This window comes from Octodon degus, unplaced genomic scaffold (genome assembly GCF_000260255.1).
Source record: "Octodon degus isolate 3935 unplaced genomic scaffold, OctDeg1.0 scaffold00107, whole genome shotgun sequence".
NCBI classification, from domain to species: domain Eukaryota; kingdom Metazoa; phylum Chordata; class Mammalia; order Rodentia; family Octodontidae; genus Octodon; species Octodon degus.
Window position 1 is genome coordinate 8,734,599 of NW_004524683.1, and position 4,936 is coordinate 8,739,534.

Sequence of the window (4,936 nt, forward strand, 5' to 3'; positions counted from 1 at the left end):
TCAGGACCTTGCACTTACCAGGCAAGCACTTATCCCACTGAGCTATCTCCCCAGCCCTTAAATTTATTTTATTTATTTTTTATTTTTTGCGGAACTGGTGATTGAACTCAGGCCCTTGCACTTGCCAGGCAAGCACTTATTCTACTGAGCCATCTCCCCGGCCCCTTAAATTTAATTTTTTGAGACAGTCTCTGAGGTTGCCCAACTGGGCTCAAATTTGTGATCCTCCTGACTCAGCCTTTCAGAGTGTTGGGTTTATAGGTGCATGTTGCCATACCTAGCTAATATTTAACCTTTGAAAAATTGGATCTGGCTGCTGATTTCAATATGAAAAAAGATTATGTATGCTCTTCTACTACACAGTACCAAAGATTAGTTGGGATATAAGACAAAACTTTTTTTTTTTTTTTTTTTTTTTTAATGTATTTGGTACAGAGTCTACGGGGTCTACAGGTTGTACAGGGTTTCACTATGTAGATTGAACTTATAGTGATTCTCCTCTTTTCAGCCTTCTCAGCACTGGGATAACAGGTATGCACCACCATGCCTGGACTCGGTGGCTGGCTCAGCACACCCAGAGGAAGGGCCAGAGGGGCATGTGGTGCTGGGGCTCGAACACTCTATCCTGATGCTTGCCTAAGCAGGCACTTAGTCTACTGAGCTGTCTCACCAGCCCTTATATTTCTTATTATTTACAAACATTAATGCATATTTTTATTCAGTCTTTAAGGCAATAGAGTTGACTTACATTTTATTACATTCTTTGAGCAAATACTTGTACCTTTTGGGTTCAAAAAGTCAAACATTTAAGAGTTTCAGCAATTGCAGTTGTTTTGTTTTTGTCTCTCTTGCTGGAATTGGTTGGCAAAAGCTTCCCAGAGGCAAAGAGAATTTTCACAGAGAATCTTGAGCAGACAAGAGGTAACCAACATCTGTTATTCCCTGATATCCTAGCACAGAAGTAATGCTTGGCCCATGCACAGGAGATAGCCAAAAAGCATATTTTGACTAAATGAAAGAATGAGTAAGTCATCATAACCTTCCAGATGTTAAATGTTATTCCAGTTGCCTAAGTAGGAATGAATATACAATGACACTATTTGACAGAAACTATAATATCTTCCACAAGTACAGTGAGCTATTGCCTGTTTACATATGTTTGCATTTTCTTCACAAAATTATAATTTTTGTTTTACACCTGTGTGGTCAGTTAGGGGTGTGGCCTGTTCAGTGGGCTGGCTCACTCAGCATTGGTTCTGGTCTCATAAACACAGGTAGAAAAGCTTAAAATTTCATTTCTCAGACTTCTTTGCTGCTAGGGGTCTGAATGAGACTTAGGTGCCTTCAAACACATGCATTCATAAGAGACCTGAAAATGACCTGTAGAGCAAAGAGGAAGAGGAGAGTTTGATTTTTTTTTTTATCATTGTATTTATTTACTTATTTATTTGTTAACCTTTTTTTTTTTTTTTTTTTTTTTTTTTTTTTGGTGGCCTCAGCCTGCCTTCAGGGCAGGTCTGGTTTGGCTTAAGGATCTGGGGATCGAACCACAGCATCCTGAGCTCGACTGCTTTGTTTCAGCAGGCACTTAAACAACTGAGCTAATGGGGAGGCCCCCAAGAAAGGAGAGTTTGAGGTGTGTGTTTTGCTGACCCTGATGGCTGTAGAGAAGTTCAATCTGTTATGGCTTATATCTAGATGTTTACCCAAAGCCTCTTTTGGTCATAGGTGGGGATTTTTGGAAGTGTGTGAATGTGGATTAAAGATGTAATACTGGGATTCAAGGTGTATTGTACTGGATTAGTCCAGTCCACTAACTGGTTTTTATCATTGTTCTGTGTGTGGCTAATGGGCAGCCCCACCCTGGTGTGGGTGGCGCCACTCAGGGGGTTTATAACCTGGATGAGATAAAAGAGAAAGGGAGACTTGCTGCTGCTGCTGCTGCTGCTTGCTGCTGCTGCTGCTGCTGCTGCTGCTGCTGCTGCTGCTGCTGCTGCTGCTGCTGCTCGCTGCTCGCTGCTCGCTGCTCGCTGCTCGCTGCTCGCTGCTTCCTTCTGCCTGCCCTGCCATGCCACAAACTGTTTCTCTTCTGTAATTGGCCTCTGCACTGCCTTTGAGCCAGCTGACTGTGAACTGAAACCTCTATGAACTGTGAGCTGAAATAAACTTTTCAACCTTTTAGCTTTAGGTATTGTATACTTTGTCTCAGCAATGACAGAAAGTAAGATAGACAACCTCAAAGTGTAGGTGATAGCTCCCAGATTTGCAGATAACTTTTGGGATTAAGCTTTTGGCTTCATTTGCTGTGTTCTGGAGACAGTAGTGGTTACCCTCTGATTCAGCTGGTAGTTTCCTTTTCTTGAAAAAACAGCAGCTTCCTTAACATTTGGTTTTGTGGTGTGGCTTGGAGAGTTATTACTGGAAGATCAGCCTAGAGAATGATCTTCAGCCTGTCTAATGATATTGGAAACTATTTTAATTTATTTTTATTTTTAGGGAATGTTCTACAGCGTGTTCAGGGTTTTACTACTAGATCAGACTCATAGTGATCCACCTGTTTACAGCCTCCCAACAGCTGGGCTTACAGGCATGTGCCACCACGCCCAGTCTCATCTGGGGTCTCAGTGTGTCCTGGGGCGGGGCTGGCATGGCAGGCCAGGGGATCGAACCCCTAGCCCCTATGCCTGCTTGTGAGCACTTTAATTGGCTGAGCTATTTGGCTGGCCCCCTGGAAACCATTTAATACACTCCAATAAATCCCTTTCTGTCGAAAAGGGTTTGTTTCTCAGTCGCTGAATCCTAAACAAATAAGAGGCTAGAAGTTATTATACAATTGACAAAAAATTATTACTATGTATATCATTAGAATACAGATAAGATGTGATGTGATGTTATTTATTTATTTATTTGCAGTGGAGATGGAGCCCAGGGCCTCACACTGAGCTACATTCACAGCCTTTTCTATATGTTTTTATTTTTAGACAGGGTTTTACCAAGTTGCTCAGGCTGGGCTTGAACTTGTGATCCTCCTGTCTTAGCTTTTTAGAATGCTGGGATTGTAGGCACTAAGACTGCTTTTGATCTAGGATGATAGAGTTGAGCATACAGTTCACAAGGTCTACAAAATTTACCATCTGGCTCTTTATAGAAACAGGTTGTTGAGCCCTTGCTGACAACCTGGCTGCTCACAAGGAGTTTCACTGGCCAGCAGTCTCAGCCTCACGGGGCTGTTTGTGGGACCTCCTACAACTGCTGATAAAAGCTCACTATTTAACAAGATCTCAAGGTGATTCAGAAACACATTAAAGTTTGAGAAGCATGGTAGTAACCTCTTCAGTGAGCACAACTGATACTATTAAGACATTTTTTCCCTCTTTCTTTCTTTCTCTCTTTCTTTTTCCTTTTCTTTTTCTTTTTGTGGTGGTGGTACTGGGAATCAAACTCATGACCTTGCACTTGCCAGGCAGGCCCTGTGCTGTGGAGCTATATCTGCTGCCGCTATTGAGACTTTCAGTCCTTTTAGCCTATGGGAAATATGCAATACCCTAGGTACCTGACATTAGCATGCTGCTATACTTGGATTTGGCGTAGTGATTTTTTTCAGTTCTCAGGAGAAAATATCACTACCATCAGGCAGAATTCTTACTGAACATCTGCCTGGACAAAGAGACACCTGCCTATATCCTGTTGGATGCCCATTCATTCATTCATTCATTCACCCGAATATATATACATATATATTTAAATTTATTTATTTATTTATTTATTTATTTATTTATTTATTATTTTAGGGAAGGGTCTATAGGGTGCTCAGCGTCTCATTACTAGATTGGATTTGTAGTGATCCTCCTGTTTACAACCTCCCAAGTGCTGGGATTATAGGCACGTGCCACCACGCCCAGTCTCAGTTGCTTTCAACATGCCTGCCTCAGGGGTGGGGCTGGCACACCAGGCTTGGGGATGGAACCCCTTGCAGGCGCTTTAATCCACTGAGCTATTTGGCCGGCCCTATCTGAGGGTATATTCTGCTCCAGGTGAATGAGGGTCTGTGAAGATCAGTGATTTTTGGCAGAGCCACGGCGCTCACAGGAACCTTTTGCATGGCATCTCATCTAGGTCTTCTTCAAACCTCATAGGTGGATACTTTACTTTCCCTAAAGCAACTGAGCCTGAGAGAGGTTAAATGACTTACTCAAAGTCATATGGCGGGTAAGTGCCAGAGCTGAAAATTGAATTTCTATCTTTCTGACAGCACAGTTTGTGTTTTCTTCTGGGTAACATTGCTAGACATGATTCTAAAAGGTTGCAATCTAAATTAGATCTATAGTCAGAGAGCCAGTGTTTTGTAGATAAGTAACAGAATATTCTTATCTCTCACTTTCCAGATAGAGCCAAGATGATACTGCAACGTTGTGGCAGGAGAAAAACTGCAGAAGCCAAGCTCTTCTCCTGAGCCTTGCCCTTCAGAAGTGAAAACCTCGCCACCTTTATCTGCAAGAGACACAGGTGACTAATTGAATTTACTCCTCCCAGACACCTGAAATAAAAGGTACACATTGTTGCTTAGAAAAAAGAAAAGCACTTCCTAAGAGAAAAAGGGCCAGAGTTAGTGCCTCCCTCCTGCAAGGAACTCTCAGCATAAGTTGTGCCCAGGAGCCCACCTCTCATTCCTGACTCCTGCCCACCTGTGCTGTGCAGCTCTCCACTAACCGTGCCTTGGTCCTCAGTCATTCTCATGTGCTTCCTTGGACATCAGTTCTTGGTGCCCCCTCTTACTTCTCCTCTCTCCCTCTGTCTTGCAACTGTCAAGAGAGGTGAGGCTGGGGCAGGGTGTGGAGTGCAATGGAGATGCTTTGGTATAAGACAGTGTTGGTGAGAGTGGTTGCCCTGGACCAGGGAAAGGAGGGAAAGGAATGAGGTTGAGGAAGTGGTGGTT